The sequence below is a fragment of the Hemicordylus capensis genome, chromosome 2 (assembly GCF_027244095.1).
Source record: "Hemicordylus capensis ecotype Gifberg chromosome 2, rHemCap1.1.pri, whole genome shotgun sequence".
Classification (NCBI taxonomy): Eukaryota; Metazoa; Chordata; class Lepidosauria; order Squamata; family Cordylidae; genus Hemicordylus; species Hemicordylus capensis.
Window position 1 is genome coordinate 260,307,899 of NC_069658.1, and position 13,784 is coordinate 260,321,682.

Genomic DNA, 13,784 nt, shown 5'->3' on the forward strand with positions numbered 1-13,784 from the left:
CAGGTGCACGCCCCATCTGTGCCCCGCTCCCCCAAAACAAAGAGCATGAAAAGGAAAGGTGCAAAGTGGCAAATGCAGCATTTATCTTCTTTGCAATCACTTCTCATTGCCCCAAAATTGTGCAGCTCCTGCATTCTTCCCAGTCATTTGCTGTTGCTGAAGAAGAGGGCGTGACACACACAGACAAACACACGAAGCAGAAGCGTCAGAAAGAGATATATAGGCAGTTTACTTACTTTGGGGCTGGGGAGGGAGTAGAATCAAAGAATGCAGCCAGCGAGAAGCAGGGCAGTGGTGGGCAAAATCATATCAGGTCAAAACCGGCAGTACACAGGCTACAATTCACAGCACAGCACACGCAGTCAGCACAAGTTTGCAAACAGCACAGTCTCTCTTCAACAATCCACCCACGTGGTCGCAGGGACATGCGCTGACTGAAGTGAACCAGCGAGCCCCACCCCGCCGCCTGCCCGGACTCTGTCGGATTCTTGATTTGCGAGTCCAGAGCACAGCACTGCGTGTGTGCCTGTGCAAGTGCGGGGGCCTGAGGCGCCACCCTCCCGGAACCGGAGGAGACAGCGGTTGCGGCAGCAGTAGTGACAGTGAGCAGCGCCCAGTGTGGCGCCCCCGCTGGCTGATTGGATTTTTTTTTTTTTAAAAAAAATTGCCGCCTGCATGCCTGCCGCCAGTGGGCGAGCGATTGGTGGGCGATCCAGGGGGAGCGGCGGGGGGGGGGGGGCGGCGGTGGGGGGGGAGCCACTTTTTGGCGACCCCCATGTGACCTGCCAGGGTGGCGCCGGGGGCATGTGCCCCCCCTGCCCCCCCTATAGTTACGCCCCTGACAGCGGCTATATGCTTTTAGCAGATAAGAAACAAGCAGAAATTCAGTAGCAGCAATCACAAGAAGAACAGATCTAAGGCCTATCTAGTCTAGCATCTTGTTTCCCACAGTGGCCCATCTCTTACAATGGGAAGATCACAGGCAAATAGATGAAGGCATGCCCTCTCGCCTACTGTTGCTCCCCAGCAACTTGTATCAGAGCGATCTTGTCTCTGATCTTGGAGGCAGCCTCTAGCCATCAAGACTAGAAGCCATTGACAGATCTGTTCTCCATGAATTGTCTAAGCCCCCTTTAAAGCCATCCAAGCTGGTGGTCATCACCGCATCTTGTAGTAGAGAATTCCATAGCTTTATTATGCACTGTGTGAATAATTTAGGACTTCCTCTTGTTAGTCCTAAATTTTCTGGCAATCAGTTTCATGGGATGACCCCTGGTTCTAGTGTTGTGAGAGGGAGAACAAATTCTCTCTTTCTCCACACCATGCATGATTTTATGGAGCTCGATCATGTCTCCCTGTAGTCACCTTTTTCTAAACTAAAAAGCCCCAAATTGCTCCAGGCTCTGATCATCTCGGTTGCCCTCTTCTACACTTTTTCTAGTTCTAAAACGCCCTTTTCCAACATTGGAATGTAGTGATTGTAAAACTCTGCCTGTTGGATTTCTGCATGCCAGGCAGCTGTTAAAGGCAGAGTCTTGTAAAAAGAAAAGAAAAAGTGAGGGAGGGTGGCAGGCAGCCGTGACTGAAAATGAGCCACAGGGTGAATTGGCAGCATTTCCACAGCGCTTCCACCAGCTGTATCTTCTTTAACCATGGGCCCTTGTGGTTCTGGGGAAGTTGAATCAACGGCCCATGTTATCTTGAATCTTCAGTTTTATCAATCTTTGCGGGAGAGATATATAAGTCCTTTTTAAACAGCATACCCCAGTTTTTCGGAGCAGTTCTATTTGGAATTACTTTTAACAGACCATTGCGATGTAGTATCTTATAACGTGGTGAAGTTTTGTTTTCTGGCTGATAAGACTAGGATAAGAAATGTTGAGAAGTGAGATATGATCAAATTAAATCTTAGATTATTATAATGTATGGAGGCAGGGGCATAGCAAGGTTGGAGTGGGCCCAGAGACAAGATTTTAAAATGGGCCCCTTGCTGATATGCACACAGAAACACACTTCACAATATATAGTGCACTCACACTCACATCCCCATTTTATACAGTGAATATCTACTTCACATAGAATCTAGTTTTTTTACTCTCTGATACTGCTGATTTCCAAGAGACTCGACATAATTCATAGAGGGTGCAACACGAGTGGGTGGGGAGTCATGTGAAGTGCCTCTGGGGGGGCCCTCAAGGTAGTGGGGCCCCAAGATGACTGCCTTCCCTTGACTAATGGTAGTAACGCCCCTGGTTTATTATCCTTCATCCAGCCCATTACTGCTTCCAGGCAAGCATTTAGGGAATTTATACCATTTCCTGAAGAATGTGACATGGAGAAGTAGATCTGGGTGTCATCAGCATACTGATAACACCCCTCTCCAAATCCTCCGATGATCTCTCCCAGCGGTTTCATGTAGATGTGGAGCACTGGAGAAAGTATGGAGCCTTGAGGGACACCATATTTAAGCTCAGATTTCGAGGAGCAACAGTCTCCAATCGACACCATCTGGAATCTGTCCGAGAGGTAGGAGCGGAACCATTGCAAAGCAGTGCCTCCCACCCCCAACACTCTCAGGTGTTCCAGAAGGATACTATGGTCGATCGTATTGAAAGCTGCTGAGAGGTCCAAAAGGACCAACAGAGTCACACTTCCTCTGTCAATTCTATCAGGCCAAAATAGCAAGCTGGCCTACAAAGTTTCAACTTCTTTTCTTAGAGCTACCAATAACAATGTAACTCATAAAGTATCCTTATCTGTTGTGGGTGCACCTAAGATTTGTTTGCTAATTCTGAGCACTGCGAAGGTGCCATAGCACCTGATACAACTGATACAGAAGAAGTGGAAGTTGATGAGGTTTATGCTCAAGTTCAGTCTGAAATTGACAGAACATGCAAGCAAGATGTGATGCCAGACAGCAACAATCTTCTACAACCAGAAATGTATATGAAAAGTATTTTTTTAATTTTCTGATTCGTTTTATGCTACTACAATTATCCCCACCCAGCCTGTAATAATTTAAATTGGGTCCCTTCTGTCATTTTAAATGGGGTTACTTCACCAGGCTTGCATCTTTTCCCAACCATGTGTCCTTTGACCCTTATCTTTCCCTATGTGAAAAGGCTTTTCTGACCAGAGGCCGGACAGTTCTAGGCTGTTGATGTTGTGTCTAAGCCTGGTCCAAGGCTTTAGATCAGTCTTCAACTTGTGGCAGCCTACCTTGAAGGAGCGGTGTGCTCCTAGATTTGGGATCAGAGCAATCTCTCTACTGAGGGTAGATCCCAGGAAAGCATAGTCACCACCCCCACCACCCCATTTCATCACACAGGTTCACTTCTAAAATAATGCTGGTACAGTTATTCACACAAACACTCATATGAATGTACCGGCATCTGTACACTTGTACAATGTGCCTGAACAGGGCTTATTTCACACAGGGACACTTCTGTGCATTAGTGAGTGGGGTTGGGACAGAGTTTGTCAACTCAGCAGTGTAACCTGGTGGTCAATAGAGGGGCATATCCCAAGCTCAAAAAATGCCACTAGTAGAAAGCAGGAAGTGTGTGTAATTATATGGCTCTGTGTGACAAAAGCACTGAGGCAAGCCACACACTCCACAAGAAATCCAAATCACACCATAAATAAATGCAAGTTATAGCATTTATACCACTTGGCAGATGGTGGTTCCATTTTACATCTGAGGGACACAGTAATAAATTACTAGTCCAAGATCAGTCAGTTAATCTATGGCTGGCTGACTTACAGCATGGCATTAACAGCTAAATAATAATAGATTTACTCTGTATCATCATAAGTAAAAACTACCATGTCAATTGTATTCACCAACTCTACAATTTATCAATTCATTGCTCAGGATCTGTGAATGAATCTTGGCTGCACCCACTGCAAACAAGAATCCATTAAGAGTCACATTTATATTGGTGTTTCCAAGCAAATATATAAATTTAAACTTCCAATGTATCTCATGAGCCCCTTTGAGCAGTGATTTGTTTTAAACCCCAGTGTTGTAGAGCATCAGGCATTGCTAGTATTTTAGAAACAGTAAATAATATGCAATAATATCAAGGGCTGGAGTAGATGGAGGTGAATAAAAATACCCTCTGTCTGTGATTCAGAAATTGGCACTGCACCGTATCTAGTTTCAGAAAACCACAAGTGACTCATCTCCCTCCCCACCCTCTTCAGTGTGTGAAGAAAAAAATGCAGTTGATCCAAGGGATAAATATAGAGAAGACTTCCAGATGAAGCCCAACCAACCCTAACACCTCTGATTGCCCTTTCTGATTTCCTGCCACATTCTAATTTCCTTTGTTAAACATGAATAACTAACCTCTAACTTCCCCTGGTATTTTGTCTCTGCAGTTTTCAATAGTTTCACTAAACAACAACGGCAAGTTTTAAAACATGCAATGGCTTCTTCTAAAAAAAATGCATTGCTACTCCACCCCCTTTATACAATCTAACCTTTTCTTTCCAATGTATATAGCAATAGCACTTACATGTATATACCACTCTATAACTGGAAGCTCTCTAAGCGGTTTACAATGATTTAGCATATTGCCCCCCAACATTCTGGGTACTCATTTTACCGACCTCGGAAGGATGGAAGGCTGAGTCAACCTTGAGCCCCTGGTCAGGATTGAACTTGTAACCTTCTGGTTACAGGGCGGCAGTTTTACCACTGCGCCACCAGGGGCTCTGTTATATATATAAACACACGATCTCTACCTGCTGCCTTGAATTTCTCTCCTTCCTGTCACTCCTACTTTCCTGCCTTCTGAAAAGGCAGAATGGGAGCAGGTTGAGGAGCAAGATGGCAAGGGCAGCAGCAGTTTTCATGGCACTTTCTAAGGTAACGTGGTCCTAAGAACAGGGCTTTAAAGGTAAATTAGCAGCACTTTGTATTTCACCCAAAAACATATCAGCAGCTATTACAGCTGTTTTTTTTAAAAAGGCCTAATATGGTCTCTCCAGGAGAACCTTGAGACCAATCTGGCCATCATACTTTTGGACTAATTGGAGTTTTCCTGACTACATACCAAGGCAGCCCTATGTAGAAGTCAAGGCTAGAGGTTATCAGTGAGCATAACATAGTTTTAAAATCATTATCTTCAAGGAATGGATGCAGCTGTCACATTAACCCAAGTTGATAAAAATGCTCCTGGCCGTAGTCTTAATCTGACAAACCAACCAGGATGACACTTCGGTCCAGGAGTACTTCAGACTGTGTACCTTCCTTCTGGGGGAATTTAACCCCATCCAAAACATTCATTTCTCAGAGCAACTGTCTTCGAGCAACACTATCTGGAAGCTACCTGAGAAATAGGAATTGAACCACTGCAAAGCAGTACCCAAATTCCCCAAATGGTCCAGAAGAATACCATGGTCGATTGTACTGAAAGCTGCAGAGAGATCCAAAAGAACCAACAGAATCACACTCCCTCCATCATGAGCAGGTGATCTTGATGAAGATAATCCATCAGGCTGACCAAGGCTGTCCCAACTCCATAGCCCACCCAAAAGCCAGTTTGAAATAGGTCTAGATAATTGGTATCCTCCAAAATGGCTTGATTAGCTCCCACTCCCTCAGTAATCTTGCCTAGCCAAGAAAGGTTAAAGAATAGCCTATAATTATCCATCTCTAAGGGCTCTAGAGCAGACTTCTTAACTAGGGGTCTAGCAACTGTCTCCTTCAAACATGAAGGAATCCCACCCTCCTTCTAATAACCTCCCTACTAGATTATATAAGCCATGTTCAGCAAGGATCTAGAAAACAGGTGGTATGCCGTACAGCTCCAAGGAGTTGGTCCACATCCACAGGAGTCACAAATTGAAAGTGATCCATTCTAATCATACAAGGAGTTCTGGACACCCCCTTAATTGACCCAGCAATAATAATGGACTCCAAACTAAACTAGAAGACCTCCAAGTTCCCTTCCTGTGAGGGGCAGAATCTATCAGCAACAGCATAGGGTCAGTAGTGGAACAAAGCCTGTACTCAAAATATGCTACAAGTGGGAAATACATATAAGCAGACGGCTCCCTCTGACAAAAGCACTGAGACAAGTCACACACTACGTGGTTAGTCCAATTCACATAATACACACAAATTGTGTAGTATATGAATTGCAATATTAACACTGCAATATTATACCATTTAGGGAACATTGGTCTTATTTTATACTTGAGAAATAATGAGGCACAGCACTAAGTGACCAGTCCAAGATCAGTCAGTGATTCCGTGGCCTAGAATGATTATGAAATAATAGCTAAGTAATAACGAAATGACACTAATGCATCAATACCCCATGTAAAACTAATATGTCATTTATGTTCAGCACCTTTGCAGTGCTCAGGATTTGTGAACAAATCTTGGCTGCACCCACAACAGATAAAGATACTTTATGAGTTACATCGTTATCGGTAGCTCTAAGAAAAGAAGTTGAAACTTTGTAGGCCAACTGGCTTTTTTGGCCAGATATGTATTCAACCATACCTCTCTCAGGGATCTTATACAAGCCTCAGTAGAGTACATAATGAATAATGATTTTCACCTCTCTCAAACCACAAGATCACAATCATTCCTCATGCAGGATATCATGCCAGCACCAAATTTAACTGCCTTGTCCATTGTCTAGAGGAGGCGGCCATAGAATGCTGTTAGAAGGGCTTTTCAAATACATCTGCAACATTTATTCATATTCTATTTTCATATCATTCCTGTTAATGTCTCTATTCTGCCTAGCTTTTCTATAAACTTCTTGCTAATCAGGAATTTTTGCTGCAGGTATTAACATACTTTTGACCTCTCCTCTCTCTATGATCTTCTTTTGTCCACTCTCTCCCTTTTCTAAAATCGCCCATGTGCCCCTTTTGAGCAGTGACTTGGTTTGAATCCCAGAGCTGTTCAGAACAAACCACAGCTGGTGCTTTAGAAATAATACATAAAATTATCCTGGTTTAGAGTACAGGATGGTAGACCAAACCAGCCCTTCCAGCTCTGAGATTTAAATTCTGAGAGAGCACAGTAAACCACCCCAACGCCAACCACCAGTCTGGTGGAGGAGGGGTAGCCCACCAGTTCTTAATGCATTTGGGAAGTTTACTTCTCTCCTCCTGCATTTCAACATCCAAGATATACTGTTCCATTATTCTAACGGCCTTAGCAATTAAGAATTCAAAGGAGAGTCCAAACGTAAGAAGTTTTCTCTTCAGCTTTAATAACCACTTAGTGTGGGACTGGTCCTCCAAAACCAAGGGGAGGCAACCCACTTGGGCAAAATTTAAGTCTTAACCAGCATTTAAATACTGTCATCCACACTCTGGTCTTCACCTTGTTCACCTCAGCCTCCAGCCTAAGGGCCGAATTAGATACACCTTCTGACACCTGGAGGACCACCCTTTAAAGTTAAGTTTAAATAGCTTCTAATGGAGCAAAGTTGGTATAAGGTCCCAACTGAACTCCAAAAAGCAGCTGAGCCATTGATTTGGCCTGAAACAGCTTAATGGCTGCCGGCACAAAATGCTGTCCCCTAGACTGGTAAAATCTCAGAATCACAGCAGTACTTCACTGTGCTGATTGCACTATATAGTCTAAATGTGCATTTCTCCCCCCATAAGCCTGAAAACACGCCCCCCCCCCCCCCGTGCACACAAATACTTAAAGCACTGAACCTGTTCAATCTTATTGTCATTAATTTTCCAGTTGTATAGTCTGGGTGTCTAAGCAACCATCATTGCTTTGGTTTTCTGATCATTTATTAAGTGGGACTTAATTCTGACTAAACATGCACAGGATTGGTAGAGTGGCTGACAGCCTAGTTAAAGAAGCATATGTGTAAGCAGAGCGTGTGGGCATGGAGCAACAGCAGCGGCCCTGGCTTGCCCAACTCCCCCTGTCCTCCTGAACCTGCACTGTTGCACAAATTAAATTTTGCAGGTGAAATTAAAATTAATTTCAGTTAAAAGCCAGAGAAAACAGGTGTGTCTTGAGTGCATTCCTAAAAGCAATCAGAGATGGAGATGCTCTTATGTTGACAGGAAACATATTCCAAAGCCCCAGGGCAGACACAGAGAAAGCCTGGTCCCCAGTCACCAAAGGAGCCAGTGGCAACCATAACTGGTCCTCTCCAAAGGATCTTAATAGGTGATAGGGTTCATGATGAAGAAGGCACTCTCTTAAGTACCCTGGACCCAAGTGTTGAGGGCTTTATTGATAATAACCAGCACTTTGTATATTTCACCCAGAGACATATCAGCAGACAGTGCAGTTATTTTATAATTGGTGTTATATATCGTCCCTTCGGGTTGTCCCAGAAACCACTCCGGCGGCCGCATTCTGTACCAATTGTGGTTTCCAGACTATGTACAAAGGCAGCCCCATGTAGAGTGTATTACAGCAGTCAAGCCTGGAGATTACCAGCATATGCACCACTGTTTAAGATCATTTACCTTTATTTGTTTGTTTGTTTGTTTATCTATTTGTTTATTTATTTAGATTTATATGTCACCCTACTCCCATAAGACTCAGGGCAGCATACAATCAATAACATACACAGCAACACAGTTCTATAAAATACAAAATACATAACATCATAACCACAACGCATACAATACTCATTACAAGACATAATAACTATGGATTACCGGATCACTCTACAACCAGCTAGCTCAGCGACCGAAAGGGACATAGAAATATACATAGCCTATGTAGCAGCCAAAGATGATAAAAAGTGCTCCTGACTACTGCCTCAACCTGAGAAAACAGAGAGTTTTGGATCCAGGAGCACTCCCAAGCTACATACCTGATCTTTCAGGAGGAGTGTAACCCCATCCAGAACAGACAGATCCACAATAGTCTCTGCACTAACCGTGGAATCCAGTTCGGCCCAAATACAAGAGATTTTATCAACAAAAGTCATTGAAGACATTGCAGTGAGTGACTGATGATTCCAAGTTCAAATTCAAGGGGGAAGGAGCACATATTAGCCCCCTCACGGCCATAGACAACTCTGTTCTACCTTCCTAGGCCCATCCACCAGTAGCAGCCAAGACTGATGGACCAGCAGGGTATGTGACCTCCTGTCTTCAGAATCCCAGATGAGTGTTTAGGAAAGCTAGAGTGGGCTTCTCCCATTGTGTTCTTCATAAGATGATGTGAGAAGACAATATGTAAGATCCAGTACAGAAAGGTGCCTTGAGGAAATCTCAGGATTGCAGATCAACCTGGAAAAAGAGACAAGACAAATACTCTGAGTGTTTGTTGTGATAATGCTGCTCCCAGAATTTCCAGGAAGTAGACTCATTTAATTCTTGTATTGGGCAGTTTCAAGGCATGCAGTTAGTCACATGTATGATTTCCCCCCTAAGATTAACAATTGCAAGGCTGATTGATTTAGTTTTCACATTAATTTAGGACTGGTTATTTGGGGTTTTATTGATACATAGATATAGGATTTGTTCCTATTTAAACTGTAAAACCAACTTTCAGGAGAACTCAGATTAGAAATTGCATGTGGCAAAAGCAGTCTTTTCTTGCCCTGGCTAGTGGAGGAAGGCAGGCAGATAATAAAATGCATAAATACACAAACTCACAAAACAGAAGCTTGAGTAGTGACTCCAGCCTGCTTCATTAAAATCTCAGCTGAAAGGCATCATCTCATACTGCACAGGAGGAGGCAATGGTAAACACCTCCTGTATTCTACCAAAAGAAAACTAAAGGGCTCTGTGGTTGCCAGGAGTCAACAACTCATATAATTTATAATTCATTTATTTCTTTATCTTTAAATTTTTATACTGCCTTTTATTAAAACAATCTCAAGGTGGTTTACAAAACAATTAAAACACTATGAGACTATAAAAGTCACACAATAAAAACATTAAACTGGAATATAAAAAATACAAATCTAATTAAAAGCTTTAAAAACATATATGAGACCATAAAATAAACAGCAGCAGCAACTAAAACACTACTTATATAAAAACCTGGGTAAAAAGCCAAGATTTCACTTGCTTTCTAAAAACTGTGATGGAGACTGAGGAGCAGATGCCCACCAGGAGAGCATTCAAAAGTCTGGGGCAATAACTGAGAAGGCCCTGTCCCGCATACACAATAGCCGAGCCTCCCTCATTGTTGGCACACAGAGCAGAGCCCCTTCTAATGGCCTTGTCAAGCAGGCAGAAACCTTTGGGAGCAGACAGCCCCTCAGATATCCAGGGCCATATAGTTAAGGGCTTTAAAGGAAGGAAGAGAGCGCAGCTTGGGCAGGGCATGGACTGTGGTGTTGCCTCTGCCCCACTTCCCTCCAGGTGTGTCATCTTTGGGGCTGCTGCAAGTCCTGGACCTGGTTTTCTTCAAACAGAGTTGCTGTGCTTGGTTGGGCTGAGGAGATGTTTCTGGGAAAGCAGAAAAGTAGGGATGGTCTGGGAGCTGGGCTGGCCGTTATAGGGGGGAAACAGTCCAGGCAATTGAGGCCTGTTCCTTTTTTCAGCTCTTCTCTCAACCCTTTGGCCCCAGGGAACCTTCGACATGCAAACATGCAGCTGCTCTTCCTAGAGCAGCTCCATCATCTTACAGTGCTCACACAGGAAGTCTCCCAATCAAATGTAAACCAGGGTGGACCCTGCTTAGCAAAGGGGACAATTCATGCTTGCTACCACAAGACCAGCTCTCCTGATCAGATCCATCCAAGCAATTCCCAGACAGGCTGCTCCCTGGCCTGCCCATTTGGAGAGAGACGGAGGGAGGGAGGAAAAGGTATAGAAGAGAGTAGCCACTGTGATCGGGTGGGTCTCCTGGGGAAGGCTACAATACCTGGGCCTTTGAAGTTTAAGATGGCCTGTCTTTCCCTCCCCCACTCCACTGTTAACACATTGCTGGAGGCTCTCCAGCCCCCTCACGGCAGAGGATACTGAGCATATACCTGTTCCTGAAACAGGTTTTGGGGGGATGGAGGCTAAATGATTGAGTCAGATTGAAGTGACAAGGAATGATGTTCTAAACTGTCTGGAAAAACTGAAAACTAGCAAATCCCCAGGGCTGGATGGCATCCATCCAAAAGTCCTCAAATAACTCAAATGTGAAATTGCCGACCCCCTTGCTAAAATATATAACTTATCTCTACAATCAGGCTCTGTACTGGAGGACTGGAAAGTAACAAATGTAACACCCATTTCCAAAAAGGGATCCAGGGGCAATCTGGGAAATTACAGATCAGTTAGCTTAACGTCTATTCTAGGCAAATTGATGGAAAGCATCCTCAAGGATAAAATTGTAAAGCACACAGAACAACAGGCCCAGGGGCATAATTATAATTGTGCAAGGGGAGACAGTTGTCTCGGGGCCCTCTCTCTCAAGCAAGGTAAAACAACAACAACAACAACAACGTGTTCTTCATCCCATATCTGTTTAGTTTTATTGTTGCCCTTCATTAAGCCACTATGTGTGTGTGCTTGCATTTGAAAAGCCAGTCTGCTTGTGGTTGTTCTCCCCCGCTTCCTTCCCTAGTTTGAAACTCTCTCTCTCCCCCTCCCTCCCTCCCTCCCTCTCTCTCTTTTCATTACAAACGTTTAATAAAAATCCTCCCCACAGCCCAACATTATACCTTCTTGTTCTCCACCAAAGTCATAGTTTGGATTGGGTGTTCTGGTTGTGCTGAGGATCAAGGTTAAGATACAACTAAATGTTCAATAAACAATATTGAGAAAGCCACATTACCAGCTTTTGTTAGTGTAATTTTGTGATTTGTTAAGTACTTCACTAAAAAATAGTGCTCCTTTCTCTTAGGTGCTCCTTTCAGTTGAAGGTGTTTGAAATATGTCACTTAATTATCATACAAAGCTGACCAATGGAAACTGCCAGATTATTTGCAAAAGAATAGTACAATGTAGTACAGAGTTCATCACTAAGCAATATCAAGCAGTACTTCTTTCTTTCCAACTAAAGAAGACCAAGATTCTTTTAGATTTGTTCCCCTATTACCTTTTTAAAAACACATTTTATTTTAAAAAAATTAATTAAAATGATTCACAGCATGTATTTAATTTCCAATAATATTTATCATTCTAAAAGGGACAGGCTTTATCTGAAATATTACAGAGGGCTAACATGTTTCTTTTTCTGTGGGAATCTCTACTTTCTATACATTTATGGAATACGTAAACTGACTATAGAAATCATCCTTTTAAAGAATACTTCATTTACACAAAATGACAATTCAAATCTAACAGGGATAAATACTTTCTCTTAATGTCTTAAAGTGGGACTCTCTTGCTCAAATATGAGTTCAGAAGTACTGATACAAAATATTTTTTACTACCAGATATTACCATATTACATATTACTATTATTTAACTATGCTTTTTGTTACCACTATTCAGCCTCATTAAAGATTTCTTTACCTCATGAGCTGAGCTTCAGATTATGCTTTTACTCAAGAGACATTGGGCCAGGGGGGAAATGGGGGGGGGGCATTTTAAAACCTCGTCTCTGGTCCCATTCCAACCTTGCTATGCCCCTGAACAGGCCCTGCTGGGAGAGAACCAGCATGGCTTCTGCAAAGGGAAATCTTGCCTCACCAACCTTTTGGAGTTCTTTGAATGTGTCAACAAGTGTGTGGATCAAGTGACCCAGTTGACATAAACTTCCAAAAAGCTTTTGACAAAGTTCCTCATCAAAGACTCCTGAGGAAAGTTATCAGTCATGGAATAAGGGGACAAATACATGTGTGGATTGCTAACTGGTTAGAAGACAGGAAACAGAGGGTAGGTATAAATGGAGAGTTTTCACAATGGAGGGAAGTAAGAAGTGAGGTCCTCCGGGATGTGTACTTGGACCAGTGCTTTTTAAATTTATTCATAAATGATCTAGAAGTTGGGGTAAGCAGCGAGGTGGCCAAATTTGCAGATGGTACCAAACTCTTTTTGGTAGTGAAATCCAAAATGGATTGTGAGCAGCTCCAAAAGGATCTCTCCAAACTGGGGGAGTGGGTGACAAAATGGCAAATGCAGTTCAATGCTGGCAAGTGTAAAGTGATGCAAAAACAAGTAGATTTAATGGATGCCAAAGAAACTTACAAAAATGAAGACAACAACCACCAAGCCGAGCCTCCCTCACTGTCAGCACATGGAACAGAGACCCCTCAGATGCTCTTTTCTGGTGGGCAGAAAGGAGCAGACAGTCCTTCAGATATCCAGAAGATATCTGAAGATATCCAGTTCCCCCTAAGGAGTGCACATGTGTGTGAATTCATGTTTGTTTTTTTTAATGTCCACTCATTTAATTTTAGATCCTGCTCAGGTTGAATCAAGAAGGCCCTATCATGAATGCATGTGCACATACATTGCCTTTATGCTGCCTCCTGGAACAAAACTCATTCTACACACAAATTAAAAAAAAAAAATCAGAACACTGTCCAGGACTCACACCATTAAGGGCTTTTAAGGACAAAACCTTCACTCTGAATTGGACCTGGAAACCAATCAGCAGCCAATGTAGTTCTTTCAAAATGGGGCCAGGACTACCTCCAAACTGTGCACCTGCTCTTTCAAGAGGAGTGCAGACCCATCCAGATCAAATCCCCTTCCCAACTGGCTTTCCAAATAACAAAAAAGGCATTCGTCCTCAAGAACAACGTCTTCCGGATGCTGAATCGGGGAGGATTTCTGCTGCGCTGCCGAGGAATATTAAACCCCGCTGGCAATTGAAAACAAAATCGGTGGTTGGAAGCAGTGAGGTAGGCGGACTGGGGTGACCAATTGCAAG

At 43.2% G+C, this 13,784-nt stretch overlaps 1 protein-coding gene across 2 annotated transcripts in view; it reads right to left on the minus strand.

The window, feature by feature from the left end:
- Positions 1-13,784, minus strand: part of LOC128346965 (C-type lectin domain family 2 member D-like) — a 94,127-nt gene that overhangs the window by 37,747 nt on the left and 42,596 nt on the right. Inside the window, exon 2 of one of the 2 annotated variants that reach the window (XR_008317323.1) lies at positions 8,826-9,246. The gene's annotated coding sequence lies outside the window, so the exon portion shown is untranslated. Of the gene's footprint in view, positions 1-236; positions 256-8,825; positions 9,247-13,784 lie in introns of those variants that run through there. The other variant, XM_053300831.1, reaches the window with a different exon arrangement.